General features: G+C 38.1%; 1 long non-coding RNA gene across 2 annotated transcripts in view; it reads right to left on the reverse strand.

Moving 5' to 3' along the window:
- Positions 1 to 12,811: 12,811 nt before the first annotated feature.
- Positions 12,812 to 22,857, reverse strand: part of LOC135362434 (uncharacterized) — a 71,018-nt gene continuing 60,972 nt past the window's right edge. For both annotated transcript variants that reach the window (XR_010407130.1, XR_010407131.1), the window contains 2 exons: positions 13,694 to 13,770; positions 12,812 to 13,484 (listed from right to left, as the gene is read on the reverse strand). This is a non-coding gene — a long non-coding RNA (uncharacterized LOC135362434). The remainder of the gene's footprint in view (positions 13,485 to 13,693; positions 13,771 to 22,857) is intronic.

Here is a 22,857-nt window from a genome sequence, read left to right on the forward strand (position 1 = left end):
ATCAGGAATAATAACATTTTCTTAAGGCTGGACTGATCTCCAGTAAACCCACAATACTGTGTCTGTTATACAGAAGTATCAGTAACCAGCTCCTAAGAACATATGTCTTTTATTGTCCAGGACAATCCAGATGCCCTAAATTTTATCCCATCCCCCCCCCATATTTCCCCTTACACATCAAAAATTGAAAGGGTCTAAAAATGTCTGTACCTGTTACATCAAACTGTATCTCCAAGACCCTCTGCAAACCAGAAGAATACAAAAATGTTTATCATATTTTGTTATTCAATTTAAGGATCTGAAAAAAATGTGATATTTTTCACATAAAGATATATTTTATTTAAAAATGCATTGGCACACGGGCGCCTGGGTGGCTCAGATGGTTAAGCGTCTGCCTTTGGCTCAGGTCATGATCCCAGGGTCCTGGGATCGAGTCCCACATTGGGTTCCCTGCTCCTTGGGGGCCTGCTTCTCCCTCTGCCTCTCTCTCTCTCTCTGTCTCTCATGAATAAATAAATAAAATCTTTAAAAAAAAAAAAATGCATTGGCACACATCCCGCTCCAGTATTCAACAGTGGCGCTGTCATCATCTGTCCTTAGCAGAATTTACTGGGTCTTCAATCATACTTTTTTGATATCATTATTTTTTAAAGATTTTATTTATTTGAGAGAGAGAATGAGAAAGAGAGCACATGAGAGGGGGAGGGTCAGAGGGAGAAGCAGACCCCCTGCTGAGCAGGGAGCCCGATGCGGGACTCGATCCCGGGACTCCAGGATCATGACCTGAGCCGAAGGCAGTCGCCTAACTGACTGAACCACCCAGGCGCCCTAATAATCATTCTTGAATGAGTATTTGTTTTCAGGCTTCTCCAAAAGGAAGGTGATGGCCTTTTTGGTTCCATCATTTAAAATTGTTTTTCACTTATCCCCAAATCCATTTTTATTTTGCTTTCTAATTATAAAAATGCTTATTTCACCACAAAGGACATCTTCACTTGAAGTGCAATCAATAGAATATGAATTTGACTTCAATAATTTTCTTTCATCCTTTCTGAGCAAAATTGCTGACAGCAAAAGACAAAACTGGGCGCAGGCCAAATTGAGAAATGGAATATAATTTGATTCTAGTGTGGGTCCAGGGCTCAATCTGTGACTCCCCCATGGCTAGTGGTTTGGGGACAAGGCTGCCGTATTAACGATTATCCCTCTCAGAGCAGTGGCCCAAACTCCAAAATTAAGATCTCTTTCTCTATCCCCTTCTTACCCGTTCAAGTTAGGATTTCAAATGACTTTTTTTTTTTTAAGATTTATTTATTTATTTATTTGAGAAAGAGAGCGAGACGGAGATAGTGAGAGAGAGAGAGAGAGAGGGAGAGGCATACTCCACACTGAGCAGGGAGCCCGATGCGGGGCTCGATCCCAGGACCCCGGGATCATGACCTGAGCTGAAGGCAGACGCTTAACCCACTGAGCCACCCAGGCATTCCTGAAATGACTCTTTAAAATAAAAATGATAATTGCAAATATCGCCTTGTCCCGAACGAGGCACCCCAAGTATGTTACATGAACCAGCTCCCTGAATGCTCACAACCACCAGGGACGTAGGTACTATTATTCCCCGGTTTACACATGAGCACTCTGTTCTAGTTTACAAAACTGAATTTAGGGGAAAAAAACACTCGATTGTGGTGTTTTCACAGTACAGTATTTCTAATACTATTTGTAGATTTAAAAGTTTTGTAAATAAAGATACACCATGAGTGTATCCCAGCTTTTTTGCTTAAAACAAATGAAGGGGATTTTTAAGAGTTAGAAATAAAACTTTCTGCTAAGCCTACTTCTTTACAGAAATGGTAATTTTAGTATTTCTCTGAACCATTCTTAAGAAAATATATTGCTTCCTTTTTTCCCCCCCAAACTTTTGTGGTCAAAAAGTTTCCAAGTGTTCAAACACTAGAATGCCATGTTCAGACTGAGTCCCCCTTGCAAAGTTCTTTCTATCTAGGGTTTATGTAGTTTGCAAATAGGTTGATATAAATGGAAAACTCACTTTCTAGCCAGGATTTTCTTTTAAACGAGGTCACCTTTCTTTAATCCTCTGCAGATAAAGCCTCAGAAGACTATATTTGGCCAGGCCAACTCAGACGGCAGACCAGAAAGGAAGCCATACAGGACAGCCTGATGGGGTTGCCAAAGCTCATTTCAGGGCTGTGCACCTACGTCCTGCCCACTGGCTTCCTCACAAAGAAAACCCACAGGGAATCAGGTGAGGGGAAAACACACTATGGTCTCTGATCACTGGGTCTATTTTGTATTAGCCTAAGCTAAAGTTTATTTTTCACTCTTCCACTAAAACCTTTACCAGCAAAACAGTTTCTCTATTTCTAATGTACATTTGATTTTGGCAAGGGCTGATCTAATTTCAGGTATTCCCATTCTGACAGTAAAATTTTGGAAGATACAATTACTGCTTTCTCTGAAGTTACATCTGCTCAGTACAAAACATAATCAGCTACTTCACATGATCAGGTTAGACAAATAATTTAAATAAACAAGACCTAAATATGAGTATTTTTTTTTAAAGATTTTTATTTATTTATTTGAGAGAGAACACATGAGAGGGGGGAGGGTCAGAGGGAGAAGCAGGCTCCCCGCCGAGCAGGGAGCCCGATGCGGGACTCGATCCCGGGACTCCAGGATCATGACCTGAGCCGAAGGCAGTCGCTTCACCAACTGAGCCACCCAGGCGCCCGAGTATTTTGTGTTTGTAGTTGTTTTCCATGATTCTCTAAATTGAAACGCTGCATGACAGAAAACAATCAATCAAAATGCAACAGCTAACTTACCCCTTCTCGTTACGCTAACCTGAGCAAGGAGCTACGCATATGAATACAGAACCAGCTACTGTGTAGCATGAATCTTTGTGACAACAAACTGCTGAGCAATACTGATCCGGACATCCTGTCACGTGGATGGCGAGAGGACCAGTGTTTTTGGCGTACAGATACACTACGAGAAGGCTTTATTCACTTCACTAAATATCACACTTTCTTCAATCAGAAACACAACAGCAGAAGCATTTTCTGCAAGTACCGATGTGGTAAGAGACTAACCTTTATGGCAATCTTCATAAAACAAAGAATGTGGAGCCATGATCTTCCCTCTTCAGATAGTTACGAAGAACCACAACTGGATACTCCCAGGGGAGGCAACGGATCAAATGGAAAAGATTTTGTAATGCCAGACCTACTGGTTTCCAAAGAGTTATTCATGATCTTGATTTGTGGTTTTCAGAGTCACATTATCAAGTCGGGATTCATTCTTCTGTAGTAGTCACCTATCCTCGAAGAATGAATGTGGGTTTTCTATCCCTCTCACTATATAATGATTCCATAAAAAGAAATATGTGACATCATTATAGCTTAAAGGTCTAAATAATTTGACACATAGTTTATTTGATTCTATAATTTGGTGGTAGAAAGAAAACCTTTAAGAAAATCTTTAATAGGGGCATCTGGGTCGCTCAGTCAGTTAGGCATCTGCCTTGGGCTCAAGTCATGCATGATCCCGGGCTCCTGGGATCAGGCCCCGAGTCCGGCTCCCTGCTCAGCACAGAGTCTGCTTCTCCCTCTACCTCTGCCCCTCCTCCCCTGTTCTTGCTCTCACTTGTTCCCTCCCTCTCTCTCAAATAAATATAATCTTTAAAAAAAAGCTTTAATAGATGCATGCATTTAATGAGACAACCTCCCTTAAGAAGAAAGTTTGAATAATCTGAGAAGAATGTGCAATTATAAAAACATTTGGATTTGTATCTTATTACTATCTGTAATATCCCCATATATCCTGAAAATAGCTTTCTCTCACAATATACCTTTACTTTTCTATATACCCTTTCTCCACGGATATGCAGAGCTTATCACCCTCCTATTTTTGAACTAAGTAAAATAAGCCTAATCTTTATTCCATCACAAAAGCCTTGATTTAAAAAATCTTGCTTTCCTAAATGAACCACTATTAAAGCTGACGAGCAATACTAAAGTATAAACTAATTTGAGAGGGGCATTAGAATAGTTTTTTTATGCTGTTTTTAATTGTTCCTGAGGGCATAATAACATGCAGACATGTTGGAAAGCCACTGAACTAGAGACATCAAGCACACCTAGCTGATCGAAATGATTGTTTAAGTGAAATCACAGATCTACTGTGACATCTATGTTTGTCTCTAAATCATAGTTAAACAAGGTAAAATACATTTCATTAGAATCTGTAATTATAAATCAGTGTCAAAGGTTAAGTACCCATGAATATAAACATTCCTATGTAATGGGCCACTATATACCCACAGATGTGCAGAATCGGAGAGAAGACATTCATTTCCTATGATTCTTACCTTTATCTTCTCTCATGAATCCTTATAATCTACATGATTAAATCTGGAAGAATAAATGTATCTGTAATATTAAAAACATCTAAATTTCTTCTTTTTCTTTAAATGACTTTCAGAAAATAAAAGTCATATAAGCCCCTTAGCAAAGCCTCACTTAAGATGAAAAAGGAATCTCCACAGAATTTGTGCACAGGTCATCTATGCGACTGTACTTAGGCTCGTGTGCTTTTTTGGCTTATAATTAAAAGTAAGCAACAAATTTACGAATTAGAAAATACTGTCGAGACTGCGAAATCTGACCAATCAAAACCTTCTCTCAACCTCTTAATCCCCACACAGTAATTCTCCTCCTCCCTCCTTCCTTATCACACACACACACACACACACACACACATTTGATTCTCTTCCTTTCAGTTCTTAATCTCAAGAAACAAACTGAGGGTTGCTGGAGTGGAGGGGGGTGGGAGGGATGGGGTGACTGGGTGATAGACACTGGGGAGGGTATGTGCTATGGTGAGCGCTGTGAATTGTGTAAGACTGATGAATCTCAGATCTGTACCTCTGAAACAAATAATGCAATATATGTTAAGAAAAAAAAAAGAAGAAGAAGATAGCAGGAGGGGAAGGATGAAGGGGGGGAAATCGGAGGGGCAGATAAACCATGAGAGACGATGGACTCTGAAAAACAAACAGGGTTCTAGAGGGGAGGGGGGGTGGGGGGATGGGTTAGCCTGGTGGTGGGTATTGAGGAGGGCACATTCTGCATGGAGCACTGGGTGTTATGCACAAACAATGAATCATGGAACACTTCATCTAAAACTAATGATGTAATGTATGGTGATTAACATAACATAATAATAAAAAAAAATGATTCTCTTCCTTTCATTCTATCTTTCTACCTGGGAATTCTCAGCTGGGCTCCAGGATAGACAATCCATTCTCTGTTTACAATATTATTATTCCTCTTAGTTCAATTAACATAGGTTAGAACTGTCCAAAGGGAAAATAGCTATCAAGAATCAAGACAGTGGAATGAGAAGAATATATGATTAATTCCTGGCTCTCCCTTTTCACTTGATGATCATGGGTAAATGAAATAAAAGTGCTGAATCTCTATTTCTTCATCTATAAAGTGAAGCTAAAATTAAATCTCTCCCTACCTTATAGAAATTGTGGTAATAACAAACGAGATAATTTCCCTGTGAATTTCAATGTGATGGTAAATTTTTAGTTACAGTTCAAATTTTGAAAAGAAGTATAATAATGGAGGCAACCTAAATTTTAATTCCTAAACTGTGCGTGTGTGGGGGGGGGGGTGTGTGGGGTACACAGTAAAAGCAATTCAAATATTCAGATCACCCATAGTTCATACCTACAGTATAACTAGGATAGAGTTTGCTGTGATAATAAATTTACATGTAACACGGGATATAAAAGGCCAAGAGCAACAGAGTAAGCTCCGAGAGTCAGGTAGAACCTGCCTTTAATAAGGGAAAGTGTGGCAAGTTTGTGGTTTTATAAGAACCACTAAGTAGAGTTTATTTATACCCAGAAGCAGAGGGTGCCATACTGAGTGCTATCATCAAAACCTAAAACTTGTGTTCTTTTTAAGACACTATGATAAAAGTAAAAAGGTAATTCACAGGGCGCCTGGGTGGCTCAGTTGGTTAAGCGACTGCCTTCGGCTCAGGTCATGATCCTGGAGTCCCGGGATCGAGTCCCACATCGGGCTCCCTGCTCGGCAGGGAGTCTGCTTCTCCCTCTGGCCTTCCTCCCTCTCGTGCTCTCTGTCTCTCATTCTCTCTCTCAAATAAATAAATAAAATCTTTAAAAAAAAAAAAGGTAATTCACAGATGGCGAGAAAATATTCTCTCTCATATATTTATAAACTTCTAAGCTCTCTCTCTACACACACACACACACACACACACACACACTTATCAGTCCAAAGACCTAACCCAGAATATGAATAATCACAGGAGGACAAGCAACCCAATACAACATGAACAAAGATTACAACAAGTATTTCATTAAAGAAGATATATTAATGGTCAATAAACACATACAAAGCTGCTTAGCATCACTGGTCACTGAGAAAATGAAAATGAAAAGTACAATGTGATACTACCGCACACCTATCAGAACAGCTGGAATTTAAGAGCCTGACAAAACAGGTGTTGATATGGACATGCAGTCACGGTGACTTTTTTTTTTTTTTTTTTTTTACATTGGAAAAGATATAAAATGTTTCAACCACCTTGGAAAAGAAGCTTCATAGTTTCTTATAAAGAAAAATATATGCTTGCTGTATTACTTGGAAATTCACTCTTAATTTTCAACCAAGAGAAGTACAAATGCATATAAAGACATATATATATATATATATATATATGTATGAATATCCATAGCACTTTCAAGATTTTATTTATTTGAGAGAGAGTGAGAGATTGAGAGAACAAGTGGGGGGAGGGGCAGAGGGAGAAGCAGGCTCCCCACTGATCAGGGATCCTGACATGGGACCGGATCCCAAGACGCTGGAATCATGACCTGAGCTCAAGGCAGACACTTAACCGACTGAGCCACCCAGGCACCCAATCCATAGCACTTTTATCCATAATAACTAAAGGCTGGAAATAACCCAAATGTCCATCAAGAGCAGAAATTTAAGAACAGAAATTGCAAGAGATGCAAGGAAAAGAATCTAGAATAGCACCAATAATTGTACTTAACATGCCACTCAGTCCGAGACACATCACATGGACAAAAACAGTAAAAACATATAGAAGTCACAAAGCACAGAGTAAGGAAAATAGATATTATGAACATATATCTAGCTTTGCATCCTATGATAAATTATAACTTTCAAATCCATACTAAATATTTTAAAATTTTAACATTTATTAGGGTTATTAAAAAGCCCCAATAACTATCATAAATTAAAAATTATAGAAATCCCAAAGAAACAAAAAAAGAAACCATCTTTCTTAGAAATTTATATGTGTATATGTGTTATGCATGTGTGTATTAGCTTGAGTTAACAGAAGTATAAAAACTTACATGCAGCCTTTCTAGAAAATAATGATAAAGGTAATACATAAATCATAATATATGGAATAAAATTAAAGCAGTGATATACAAGATTCATAATTTTAAATTCATAATTTAAAATACTCAAATCAAGAGAAATTAGGAAGAAATAAAAATAAAAATAAGTTATATCTTTTTGAATAAGAAGAAAGAAAGCATAAGAGAAAAAATAAAGATAAAATAATAGAAAGCAGATAAGCAGTTAAACAAAAAACCCAATCAAATAATTAAGCCACAAGGCTGTTTCATTTAAAAAGTCACTGAACAAGATAAACAGGTAGAAACCTCATTAAAAATAAATGGAAAAGATTCTACTGTCAGAAACAAAAATGACAAGGAAAATAACCATTGAAACAAGATTTAAAAGTCTATACTGCACACAATCTATTCGAATATACTTGCAAACCTAGATGAAATGTTAATATTATAGAAAATTATAGTTTCCCAGAACTGACCTAAGTATGGAAGGAAAGTATGAAGAGACTAATTTCTATAGGGAAAAAAAAATTAGAACTTTCTAAAAATCTACAACACTAGCCCAGGGAATTTTACGGTGGAATTCTATAAAATCATCAACAACCAGATAATCCCAATGTTCTTTAAACTCTTCCCACCAAAGAAAAAGAAATTTTCCACAAGTCTTGTTGGTAACTAACTGAAACACCAATTCAAACCTGATAAATACTGTTAAATATAAATATAAGAAAAAATGAAAGGCCAATCCAAATTGTAAATACCCATGTAATGATAAAAACACGTAAAATTCTAAATAAAGTGTGAGCAAACAGGACCCATTAGTGTATATTATCACATTACAAAATAATACATCTTGATTTGATGGGGTTTATTCCAGGATTACAAGGATGGCTCCATATCAACAAACCCTATACTTCTAAAGTTAAAAACACTATGATTACCATAGTCAAAGGTCACTGAACAAATTCAACACCCATTCCCTAATAAAAATAAACAGATTTCCTTACTTAATGCTGACACAGACAGAACTTCTGCTAAAATCAGGAAGAAGACAAAGATGTCTGGTAACACTACCTTTTTTCAGACATTTTATTAGAGATTTTAGTCAAAGCAATCAGCAGAAAACAGAGCATTTTTACTAGAAAGGAAATGACGCAGTAAAACCAGGTGTACTCACAGGTGTTACGATCCTATACCTGGAAACCCCACAGATTCATCAGACAGAAGAAATAATGTCCATTCTAATTGTTAGCAAGTTGTGTCTCCTTAACAACCAGCAGTATGTGAAGCCACATAGAATAAGTCTGAATCTTCTTCCATGTAACAGTTTTTTTTTTAATTTGATAAAAAAAAATTTGCCATTCCCCCAAATCTGTTTTTTTTATTTGTTTGTTTGTTTTTTAAGAATGCCTGAATCTGGGGCACCTGGGAGGCTCAGTTGGTTAAGCAGCTGCCTTCGGCTCAGGTCTTGATTCCTAAGGGAGCCTGCTTCTCCCTCTGCTCCTCACCTCGCTCACTCTCACACACTCTTTCTCTCACACTCTCGCACTCTCTCAGATAAATAAGATCTTTAAAAAAATAAGAATGCCTGAATTTTTCAAATAGTCCTCAAACAGTTATCAGTCTTCTCTCTCTCTCTCTCTTTTTTTTCTTTTTGATGGACTATTTGGTTAAGATCCCTCTTAAAATACTGCCATCAAACTCAGCATAAACTAAGAACTAGCCTATTGCTCTCCTGAATCTTAACATAAACACATAACTTATATCTCAAACTGTGACACTTTCAAGATTGAGAGGCGATGTTATAATAATTATGCTGGGACAACAGGAATGAGATGAGCCTGTCGTTTTCAAACAGGGATGTCTACTCCTCCACGATGAATCTGCATTCTGTATCCCTGTTCATGGACCCTGCACTGCGCTTCCCCATTGATGGGAGGCACAGGATTAGAGGCAAAAGAATCCAGTCAAGCATATTGTGTGCAGACAAGAGTGCATGACCCTAAACCAGTCTCATTGATCTGAGCCTGTTTTCTTACCCATAAGATCTGAAATAAATTTCGAAGTATTTGTGAAATACAAGCTTCATATGAAAAATTAGAAACATAGATTTCCAATGGCCCGATATCACTGATTTCCATCTAACGAATGTGTAGTGCATGTGGGCAAATTGTTATTAGTAAGAGTAATGGAGCATCACCATTGGGGACGGTCTGCCAGGATCTCTGTCATCTCTAGTCCTCACGAGGACGCTGAAGACAACAGGGGACTGTCCACGCTCTAGCTGCTGGAGAGTAGTGACAGCAAGTGACACCTGACATTTTTGTGCATCTTTTTTAAAACTATGAGATAACTCAAATATTCAAAAATAACAGACAATAATATAATAAGCATTAACGCACTGGCCATCCATCTACAATGAACCCTACAATGTTACTGCGTTTGACTCCGTTATATTTTTTTAACACACACATAGTAGGTACAGATAAAACCCCTCTGAATTTTACCTAAATCGTACTCATCAGCAGCTTTCCTAAAAGCACCCGCCTATCTCTATTTGTTCCTACTCGTTCCATGAACGTCTGCACAGGGTTATTCATGTTTTGTGATGTTACATAAGTGAACTGCACTTCACACGCCCTTTAGCAATTTGCATTTTTTCAACTTTCTATTTTTATGTTGATCCACTTGACACATGAAGCACTAACCTACTCATTTTTTTCCGTATTTCTCCATGATCTTGTTGAACATTTAAGCTGCTCCCAGTGTTTAATAAGTGGAAACAGCGGCAAGGTCAATATCCACGTACATAGTCCCTTCTTGTACATGGGTCAGAATCTCGGAGCCGTCACAGACCTGACATAACCCTTCTTCACTCTGCCTTGCATTTCAGGAGCTGGGACCCCAGGCCTCCATGTCAGCTGGCTTTCTCAATTTCTGCCAACACAAGGAAGTGGCAGATAAATTTGAAAGGGAGAGGAAAGAGGAACGGGGGACATCCTTCCTGCTTTGAGGTGAGTCCTGCATCTCTCCAGCAGTGGAGGATGGGAGCAGGACTCCAGTCTCAGACTCCTTTCCATCTCCCCAGCTGTGGGCAGAAGCAGCCGCTCCGGAGAGCGAACCAGTATGGTACTCTGGTACCAGAATGTTCATCCCACCCATCGTGGGCAGAAGACCAGCCGTGCCGTACATCAGAACACCAGCTGTACATCATCTCTACCGTAACGGAGGTCACTCCGGATCCACAGACCTGTACAGACGCACGCAGGCACATGCCCCTTACTAGGTCCCGTAGTTCTCAATATTTCTATGAGGGCCTTATTAAGAAGTAGGTAAATTATTTGATCAAGGGTATACTCAAGATGGAAAATTACAGGCTTCTGTAAAATGAATGACCTAAAAATTCAATACATCAATTTATGGAAATTTCCTTTACTATTCATTGCCTGAGTGCTAATGACATGCAACAATGAATATTTCTATTTATTTATGTACCTAATACTTCACACCCCTTGAAAGTATTTCAGAATATTCAGAATATGACAGGCACATTAATTAAAATGGTAAAGAACATTTTCTGCATGCTGATATTTTAAAAGGACTTCACATCATGAAATGTGTGTTATTAGCTTTGTTATGGAATCAGAATTAAATTGTTATTTAAAAAAATGATTGCTGAAACAAAGAGTGCTATTTAGTTTTTTTGAAAAGTAAGCCAATAATAGGATATGAAGTTTAGAGATGAGTAGAGTTAAATAATAAAACAAAATGTCCTGTAGAACATTACATTTATGATGGTTTTATTATGACTTTGTAAATATGCCATGAGTGCTGAAGTTTGAGAGGGGTTGTGATGCAAAGCCGTCCACAGCTCAGTGTCTCCCCCATTAGGCAGGGGCCCCCGCACCTGTCAAGGGCAGCCTGCAAGACATACAGACGGTCCTACCTGCTCGGTCCAGGTTCGGTGAGAATGACACAGAAAATCAGTGCTAAGACCTCACAAGAACACAAAGCTGCCAGAAGGAGTGGATCTTCAGTGGGAGATTAAAGAGATGTGAGTTCAAGAAGTGGCCAAGCAGAAGGCTCCTCTGCTCTCCTGCTCTTGCCAGGCATGCTCATTCACACACTGGATCACTTACACACTGGACCTCTGCGTACTGAACATAAACCAACAGTTCACAGTTCTGTAATGGGATCACGGTCCTGTCTGGTACCTGCCTCTGCTTCGCAGTCTCATTCCCCAAAGGAACAGGTTGTTTGTTGAAAATGTAGGGTTTTGGTTATGGCGAAATCAGTGTGTGCGTGTGTACGCACCCGTGCACGAGTGGGAGGTGGAAAAAGGGGAAAACTTCACTGTGGAGTGTGTTAATCCATGTTAGTTTTCTACTGAGAGGGGAAGACAGGCCTGGATGAACACATATTCCCCAAGGCGCTCATCAAGAGTAACATGTCAAAGCACACCTACTCATGACATCAAAAATAAAGGTGTGGGAGACTTGAAAGAATCAAAACGAAGTATTTGCAGAGTCTGTCCTTTTAACAAACATACCTCTTAAAGAACATCTGCTCCATAGTGAATAAAAGGAGGACCAATGAAAGGAATAAAACAGAGGAGAAAATGCTCTGCGTTAAGAGTGTCCTGGGTTCTAATTCTAATTCTTCCCTCAAATGTCAATGGGACTTTGCAACGAGTCACTTGGGTTAACTTCCCTAATCTGAAATACAAAGTAGCTAAAAGAGGTGGTTTCTAAAGATTCTCTGCTCTGACACCATGAGACCACTAGCACCTAGATATTTCTTTTTGTGTTTGGGCTCAGGATCAGAGTCGGTACGCAGGAAATCTGATGAAATGTACGTATTTTATACTCTAGCCGAGAAAGGATAAGTAACAACCACATAGGAAACATTTAGTTGCCACAGGCTAACTACCACTGAGCATCCCAGTATGGCCACATTTTTATATCCACCCCACTGGCCTCGAGACTTTTTAGTTCCTAACTTCCTTTCTAGTCAGTGTAGCAGAAGAAACTGAGAGGCTGAATATTTTATTTAAATCCTAATCAACCTAATGCAAGATGATATTTGGATTTTGCCTTATCACATATCCTTTCGTTCAGTAAAAACTCATGAGATTTTGGGAAAAAAATATTTCAGTGGTGATTTACTTCACATTAGATCATAATAACCTCAGCTTAACATTTCAGATGATTTATGAATGTAACCAAATGATGTGAGAAAATGAAGAAGAGATTGATGGTTTGGAAATTTCGATGCTAAAACACTTTCTATGAAATATTCTCTCCTGAAAATCTCCCATACAGACCGAAAAGCTGTAGCTCATGAGAAGAGATTATACTCAAATTGAGAGAGCTTTAGGTTTTATTAGGAAATCATTATTACACTTCAAATATATAAAATATGTTTTTGAAGTTCTTTTCATGCTCTTTAAATTTTATGATAATTTCATTACTGTGATCTTTCTTTACTAATTAATGATTGCAATTTCTTTAGGGTGATTAACAGTTCTTTTTAAAAATTCTGGCTACCTTGAGTGCTTCTGAAAATATGGTTATATTGTCTTGACTAGTATGCAATGCAAGAGTGGAAAATGCGGACAATGCCCATTGCACCATCACAAAAGTCAGGCTTAAAATGACCCAACAAGTTGTTGTTGTTGTTTTTCCCCAGCTGGTGCAAGACAGATTTCTAATGATACCTTAATATCTGAACTTAGTTCTTTATGATGGCCCTGCTACATTCTGAGAAGAGGTTGTGAAGCTTAGCTCAAGATGATCATTTAAAACATTTTGTTACAGAGATGTCTTGCAATCGTTATTTCTTCATGAGCCCTCATGTACCCATCATGTAGATTATCAACATGATTCCTTCTTTACATCATCAGGATTTTTTTTTCCATATGGAATTTCACATTTAGATCCTCATAAAGAACAAAATAAATGGGATTTTGAAAGAAAGGCAGAACATTTCCCTCAGATGTGCTCAGGTCTAGGTAATCAACGTAGCAAGTACCAAGCTGTGGGAGGAACAGGGTTAGAACAGTTAGTTGACAGTATGAGGGCCTACATGAATCCATAACATCTCAGTGTTTTTACCTCAATAATGAAATAAGAGTAGGCATCCTACTGACCTCACAGAGGGTTGTGAAGGTAAACGGACTTCAGAGCATCATAGGAATATCTTCAAAATAGTGCTTAGCAAATGACATTAAATTGCTTTACTTACCTGCTTTCCCCACCAGGCTGAAAGGTTCTCGGGGCCAGGGATTATGTCTCATGCTTCTTCACAACCCAACACATTGCCTGAAACACAGATGGTTTGATAAACAGCTGAGTGAATACATGAACCAAATGGGTTCTATATAGCAGGCTACTGAAACTCTGAAAGGGAAACAAGTGATCCCCTAAAGTAAAAGCTACCACTCCTGAGTTCTGGGTGCTGGGTGGTCAGCCAGGCTTCTTCACTTACAAAATTAAGGAACAAAAGTGAAGACAAGCAAAACAATCACTTGGTGCAGGAAAAAAGTATTAGAACTTAAATTTTTTTTCATCCAAATTTTAAAGACAAAAGTTTTGTGACATTTAATATTCTGATTGAAACATGAATCCTCTGTTGGTTATTTCATGTGAACACACGCTGGTAATTTCGGAAAGAGTGGTCATTCCTGGAGGTGTGGATGACCTCACACCTCCACAGGTTTTGAGCACATGGCTACGCATTGTAACCATCACACAGATTTATGTATCCTTTTGTCAGGTTTCCTGAAATTAATCCTCCAAAAATGGACAATTAGCTTTAAAGTAACTTTGTAAAGAAACTATACGTTAAAAGTAATTCCTAATAATGCATATGAAAGCAGGTAAGAATTGATGCTCTTTTTGTCCTAAAATGAGTTTTTTGTCAGCCCACATTATGAAATGAAGACAATAAATATCTAAACACTCTATAAAGAAGTTAAATAAAAAGGTTCTAAAGTACCTAGGGCACCATTAGAAATAGAAATTTACACTCACTAGTATTGAATTATGTACCATTAATATATAAAACTTATTAATTTAAAAATATTATTCATCTATATTTTGATTGTATTATATATTTCATGCATTTATAATATATGTAATATACTGGTACAATATAATTTTTAGAGTAGTGGTACTAACAATTTAAAGATTATATATGTTAGGACCATGTAAAGTGTTTTGGTTTTTTTTTTTAATTAAAGATTATATATGTTAGGACCATGTAAAGTGTTTTGGTTTTTTTTTTTAAGATTTTATTTATTTGACAGAGAGAGAGATAGTGAGAGCAGGAACACAAGCAGGGGGAGTGGGAGAGGGAGAAGCAGGCTTCCCACGGAGCAGGGAGCCCAATGCAGGGCTCAATCCCAGGACCCTGGGATCATGACCTTAGCCGAAGGCAGACGCTTAATGACTGAGCCACCCAGGCGCCCCTGTAAAGTGGTTTTTACCAATAGAGTTAAAAACTTTAAGACCTCTGAGAGAAAAGTGACAATAACAGCTAAGATTTACTAGTCATACTATATGACAGTATAAAATAATTTCCCCTATTATCTTAGTCCTCATGAATTTCTAAATATATTATCACTTTATTTTTTAAATATGTAAAATCTGACATATCAAGGGCTAGCATCCAAGATCTATAAAGAACTTATCAACTCAACACCCAAAAAATAAATAATCCAATCAAAACTGGGCAGAAGACATGAATAGATACTTCTCAAAGAAGACATACAAATGGCCAACAGACACATGAAAAAATGCTCAACATCACTCAGCATCAGGGAAATACAAATCACAACCACAATGAGATACCACCTCACACCCGTCAGAATGGCTAAAATTAACAAGTCAGGAAATGAAAGATGTTGGTAAGGATGTGGAGAAAGGGGAACCCTCCTACACTGTTGGTGGGAATGCAAGCTGGTGCAGCCACTCTGGAAAACAGTCAGTTAAAAATAGAGTTACCATATGACCCAACAATTGCACTACTAGGGATTTACCCCAAAGATACAGATGTAGTGAAACGAAGGGCCATATGCACCCCAGTGTTCATAGCAGCAATGTCCACAATAGCCAAACTATGGAAGGAGCCAAGATGTCCTTCAACAATGAATAGATAAAGAATATATGGTTCATATATACAATGGAATATTACTTAGCCATCAGAAAGGATGAATACCTACCATTTGCACCAACATGGATGGAACTGGAGGGGATTATGCTGAGCGAAATAAGTCAATCAGAGGAAGACAGTTATCATAGGGTTTTACTCATATGTGGAATATAAGAAACAGCACGAAGGATCATAGTGGAAGGGAGGGAAAACTGAATGGGAAGCCAACAGAGAGGGAGACAAACCATGAGAGACTCTGGACTCTGGGAAACAAACTGAGGGTTGCTTAAAGCAAGTGGTTGGAGGGATGAGGTAATAAGGTGATGGGCATTAAGGAGGGCAGTGATGTGATGAGCACTGGGTGTTATACACAACTGATGAATTATTGAACACTACATCTGAAACTATATGTTGGCTAACTGAATTTAAATTTAAAAATCTGATATATCACTTGTACACCTTTTAGGTAAGTTATGAATTATAATAATTAAAGTACCATTGTGAACTCACAACCTTAGAAAAAGAATACTACAAATAACCTTTAATCCACTGTTGTGCTACTCCCTTGGCCTTGAACCCCAGATGATCACCACTGTGAAATTCAGTATTGATCATCACAAAGCCATCTCTGAATCATAAATGTGTGTATCCTTTACTGCTGGGTTGAGTTTTGTGTGCTAGGATGCTGGGTGCAGTCTTCTGTGACCTGCCTTTCACTTAAGATGATGCTCCCACACTTACGTCATAGATGTGCCTCATTTACTTGCAGCGCTCTATTATGTGTGGACGTACCAAGGGATTTTTCCTTTATTTTTCTATTTTCATTTACATTCAGTACTGCTATGAACATTTTTGCACATTTTCCAGTACATCAATATGACAGTAAACTTAAGGTGTATTTTTAGTAAAAGAATGACCAGAGAGTAAGAAATGCTCATGTTCAATTTCATTAAAAAAAAAAAAAAGTGCTCAAGTATTTTGCAAACTGGTTAGGCGAATTTCCAGTGACTAACAAAGTCAGGCGCTTTAGTTTTGCTTATTGAGTGGCATCTTGCAGTGTTCTTTATCTCATTCCTTTGCACAGTGATCAAGTTCAGTGTCTGTTCATTTATGTCTCATCAGTTCACCATAAAAACTTGACGGAGTCGTCTCTATAAATTGTACCAGTAATTATTTCTAATATTCTTTTCCTGTCTCTTTCTCTCTCTCCCCACATGCCTGGATTCATTTTAACAAATTTTGATTTTTTTTTTTCTTAAGTAACATTGATTTCAATTTCACAGATTTCGGTCTTAAACTTTATTAACCTGTCCTAATTTCTCTAGGTTTATTATCCTATGTTATTCTTATAGAAATGACTTCATTTGACAGGCAGAAAAGATGTCCTAGTTTATGATGACATTTCTATGAAACACGTAGAACAGGTGAATCCATCGAGGCGGAAAGTACATGGGTGGCTGCCAGGGCCTGGGTGGAGGGCAGAAGGGACAGGGACTGCCTATGAGGAACGGGGTTCTCTCAGGAGTCACGGAAATGAGGAGCAGAGGGAGAATGGAGTCTGGCAAATCCAGGAAGGTGCTCTGCACCACTGAACTCCTCACTTCACAATGATTATGTCCCTGTTACATGAATTTCACCCCAACCAAAAATAAGTTAAGCCATAAGTTCATTAATTTTCAATTTTTATGTTTTCTAATATGGCCCTTAATACTATATATTTCCCCTAAAAATACTGCATTGCTTTTATCACATAAGTTTGAAATGTATTACTTTTAGTATCATACAGTTCTAAGTACTTTCAAAAATTCCTTTACGCGTTATTATTTGACCCATGCATTTAACCACAGAAACATTCTGCACACCAATAAAATGCTCAGGGATTTTCATGCAGGAGGTTCTTCAATTTCTGAAAGAACCCTATGGGATAAGTGTCATTGTGTCTGTTACGGATGCCAACATGGAAGGACCTCCTGTCTACACATATTTAAGCCCAGATGTCTTACATTGTCCAGTCCCAGAGCTCTACCTACAGCAGTTACTGAGAACCTAAATGAAAAGGAGTGTTACAGTGTGACCAGAATATGCATTTTCTTAGCATAAAACTGTAGTCCCATTACCGTAACGTAATTTTTAAATGCTATCGAAGATGCCTAAGAAACACTTCTCAGCTATGTTCTTAGATCCACTGGATTCATCTTTCCTATAACCAGTTTAAAATGTATCTAATACAGTGTAAGTGTTCAATAAATTTGCACTGAATTTATTAGGTCAGGGGAAAAGACTTAGAAATGATTTTCCACTCTGAAAACTAAATGTCGATTGTTCAGGTTTAACCGTTAAAACACGAGACCCTTAAAAACAAAAGTAAAATCAAAATTTAAAAACCCCCTCATTCACCCATTCTTCCATATTTGCAGTTCATGGGACACTCAGTTTCCTTGACAGCAGGGACTGAGAGCTTTCAGGACTCCTCAGGAGGATCCGTCTTTGACTCTCACCAGAGATCCTCTGCTGCCCACATTGCCTCTGACCACGGCCAATGACCGTCTGATCCCAAGTTTGCCTTTGCATTTACTCCTCCTGACTGCTGATTTCTTAAGTGCAAATTTTCTTAACCAGATCATTCATTTCTGTGGGTGTAAGGCAAACATCTGGAAGAACAGAACTAGGGTACTTACTTCAATAACTACATTTTTTTCTCTGTAAGAAGTTTCTAAAAGTATTGATTTTAGCTTTGGATATGGTTATGACTCATTCCTCTTCACAGCTAATACAGATATTGGATTGTTCAATGAGTGGGAAATGGACAAATTCCATATTAAGTCAACTCAGATAACATGAAGAAGAGAATCATGAAGATGGTTTTCTAAATATTCCAAATTCAGTGTAAAGCAAATACTACAAGTTAGATTAATATCTATTCAAGAAAAGTAATTTAATAAATGTTTTAGAAAAAAACTGGTTAAATTTCATTCATAACCAGGTATCTAGTTTCATTTATTTACTTTTTTATGTTTTGTTTAGTGGTAGATATACTATTCTAGTAGGAAATAAAAATGTTTTAAAAAATATTTTAATTTATTTATTTGAGAGAGAGAGAGCATAAGCAAGGGAAGGGGCAGAGGCAGAGTGAAAAGCAGACTCCCCACTGAGGAAGGAGCCCGATGCGGGACTCGATCCCAGGACCCTGAGATCATGACCTGAGCCAAAGACAGATGCTTAAGCTACTGAGCCACCCAGGCACTCCAGCAAATAAAAACGGTTTTAAAAATTGCTTTTTTGAGAAATTAATTCTTTTTTTTTTTTAAAGATTTTTTATTTATTTATTTGAGAGAGAGAGAATGAGAGACAGAGAGCATGAGAGGGAGGAGGGTCAGAGGGAGAAGCAGACTCCCTGCCGAGCAGGGAGCCTGATGCGGGACTCGATCCTGGGACTCCAGGATTATGACCTGAGCCGAAGGCAGTCGCTTAACCAACTGAGCCACCCAGGCGCCCGAGAAATTAATTCTTAACTGCAAATCTATAATTAATGTTTGCTAGTATGTAAAATAATGTTAGTAATGACTAATATTGGTTTTGCTTCTAGAACAAAGAGTAAGAAACACAGCTACTCTACTCAAGTCACTGTGTTAAACATTGCACTGTCTGGTCAATTTTTATATTCATTTATAGAAAAACTCCTTACCTGGAAATGTGTTTATTCAATACAGTCTACAGCTTAGAGAGCTTCATGTTTTGTAAACCTGTTTATTTGGTGTCACGTAATAAAGAACTATTGTTTGTAACTACTTGCTCTTTTTTCACTTGCTTTTTCCAGTGTTTGAAAATATCAGCATTGCCTATGCCCGCAAATGACAGCATATATACTGGTGATTTAATCTGAGAGCCATATACTTACAAAAGCAACTTCCAGGCACAAATGTGTCTAAAAACAAGCCCCAAATGAAGAGAACATCAATGTGCTATCAACTTTAAGGTTTGAAAAGTACCTTAGAAATGGTCAAACCAAATACTTTCCTCAATCTATAGATGAGGAAACTCGACTGTATCGTATTACTTGTATAGCCAAAGATAGGAAAATCTCAAGCAACACTCATCCTATGGCATCAAATTTTTTTTTCTCTTTCTCTGAATGTCTTAGTTTAGATTGGGAAGGTATTTTTCCCATGATAATTACAAACACTTAAAACGTAGAGTTGGAATAGAAAGAGAAGCACAATAACAACTGATACAAATTTCGTTGGCACATTGTAGAATTACATGTGATGCACACGATATATCCACAGATATTAACAAACGGATGAGAGAGAAGAGGGAAAAAGAGCTAATACATAAATGCAATTCACCAATCTGAACATTCAAGATTATAAAAGCATACTCTATACCGGTCACTACTGGTCTACAGAGGTTCTGTAAATGGATAGAGATAAGCAGTTTATGAGATACTAATATGGAAGCTATGATGAACTGACAATATGTACAGGAAATGCACTCAGCTGTGGGATCTTCCACTCATTACTTGCTAAGTATCCTAAACCTCAGGATTACTTTTTCATCTTGTAGGAAAGGAGTCTGAGATCCATTATCCACTGATGCTCCAGGGTGTTAAAAAAGTTAAGGTAAGGGCGCCTAGGTGGCTCAGTTGGTTAAGCGACTGCCTTCGGCTCAGGTCATGATCCTGGAGTCCCGGGATCGAGCCCCGCATCGGGCTCCCTGCTCGGCAGGGGGTCTGCTTCTCCCTCTCCCACTCCCCCTGCTTGTTTCCTCTCTCGCTGTGTCTCTCTGTCAAATAAATAAATAAAATCTTAAAATTTTTTTTAAAAAGGAGCTCTGCTATGTCAGATTCTGGGAAACAACAATGAGAAAAGCATAACACCGTGCCTTAAAAATGCAGAGTTCATTGTGTGCAACAGATACCCAGACGGTTCCCGACAATATTATCGAAGTGTGCCCTAAAATCAGCGTGTACAGAGTGCTATGGGAACAGACTTTGTGTTGCCCCTCTAGAAGGTAAGGTGCTCTGTACTCAGGCATTGAGCGGTACCCTACCACACACTTGTTATTCAATAAATGTTTGAGAGCTTAACAAATCTACAAGTCTCCCTCCTGGTAAACACTGTAACAACAAAATTAGGATACATATGACAAAATATTCGCTTGGCTGAATCCAGTTTATATGTTCAAATAAACCAAAGCCCGTAAAGTATCTGTAACTCCATGTCCTTGCTGAGATTATACGCAAAGAGAGTGCCTTTTGTAAAACAAAACAAAACTTATATTTAGTCGTTTGTCCCTCTTAAAACTAAATTTTAGGATTTAGCTTTTTCATTCTTTGGAAGCCTTTCAATGCTTTATAAACTGTATTTTTCAATTTGAGAGACAGAGTTAGCTGCTCCTAAGCACTGTGGTCCTTATTGACAATTGGAGGTTTTCTTTTCCCTTCTTCCCCTAGTTTTCTTTACAAGTGTAAAGGTCACTCCATACAATTTTTAAGATCCTCACCCACCACAGTATTCCCTAGAGAAATGTAACTCTCACAAGCAGGATGAAGAATTCTTTACAGGTATCAGGACTCAAGCACACAGTCTTATTTTATAGATCCTGATAAAACCCTCTCTCCCTCCAGTCAAATGCCTCCCTCTCTTTCTATCCCCCTATTTTGGTGCAGGCACTCAGTCCAGCAAACACAGCAGGACATTTTCCAAGAGCAGAAGGGGGTTTTACACACAAGCTCTCTGGGATTCAATGCTTAAGGTTAGAAGCAGTTCCTTCTGAATCCTCCTCATCCTCATTATACCTTACTCTATTATTACCCTGTCCCATGCATGTGCTAAGCATTCTGCATGGATTACCCCATTTAGTTCTGACAACAACTCTAGGAAGCTGGTAAATATTTTAGACCCAAAGGGTTAAAATCACATGCAAGTCCAATGAAAAATACAAAATAGAATTGGAATTCAAACTCTCCATCTCAGCTTCAATATCAACTGCTCAATCCCTATGTTATACCAGCTCCTTACTAGATCACGGAATCTAAATCACAATGTTAAGAAAGTATCATGGACTTATGGAATAAACCATGCTTTAGAACAATACTAGGATATTTGCTTATTTATCCCTTATGCAATATCCCTCAGGAGTCTAAACCTGACTGATGGTCACAGGAAGGCAGGAACCTCAGTTAGGCAATGCCATATGACTCCTTTCCCCTCTTATCACCCATGTTCTTTCCTGTGCTAAGCTGATTAGGGCTTTAAGAGGACTATATTAGTTAATACCATGATGAGAAAAGAGGAAAATCAACAAAAATTGTTCTAGGCTGATGAATCTAACAAAGTCCCTGCAAACTAAACCAGTCAAGGGGCGCCTGGGTGGCTCAGACGGTTAAGCATCTGCCTTCGGCTCAGGTCATGATCCCAGAGTCCTGGGATCAAGTCCCACATCGGGCTCCCTGCTGAGCAGGGAGCTTGCTTCTCCCTCTCCCTCTGCCTCTCCCCCTGTTTGTGCTTACTCTCTAATAAAAAATAAAAAAATCTTAAAAAAAAAAAAAACTAAACCAATCAAGCCTATCTATAAGGTAAAAAGTGATTTAATGTTACGATGCATTCAGTTAGATACATTTTCAAACAAAAACATTCTATGAGTATTGACTCTTACACTGCATAAAGACCCAACTTTGAAAGAAAACAGAAAGTATATGTTTACCTCCTTTACATTTGCTCTGTAAATAAAAGTATAATTCTTAAAATCAAGAAAAGTCATGAAAGCAGATGTGCGGTATCTGTGTTAAGGCCAAATAAAAGAAGTGTATTTGAATGCTGTTCACTTAGTAAGTAGAATTTACAAGAACACGGGTGGTAGTGTTGAGTAGCTGAAATAGCAAAGCGAGCACACCTTTCAGGTGCCTCAATTCCAAGGTTGTTCCAAAGCATACTGCACAATTTTATCACAAACTAAGGACAAACGGTTCCCTTTTGGTGTTGTGAAGAAAATATGAATGCTTTGCTTCGTGAACAGTAAATCTTTTCCAATTACCATTCTTCTATTTTTTATTATGCAATGTTCCCTCATTAATACAAATCACATGCAAAATATTATTCTAGCTCTCTATAAAATTCTGATATAGAATGGGGTCAGATATATTTTCCTGCCTTACTTATAATATATGAGCGAGAAGAGCCAGCTCCCAGAATCTGTACATGAAAGGGATATAAATCAAAGCAAATCTAATTGGAGGGGTATATGCTGGACCCAGA

This window comes from Mirounga angustirostris, unplaced genomic scaffold, assembly GCF_029215605.1.
Source record: "Mirounga angustirostris isolate CCGP_5_RB_7025 unplaced genomic scaffold, mMirAng1.0.hap1 SCAF_13, whole genome shotgun sequence".
Lineage (NCBI taxonomy): Eukaryota > Metazoa > Chordata > Mammalia > Carnivora > Phocidae > Mirounga > Mirounga angustirostris.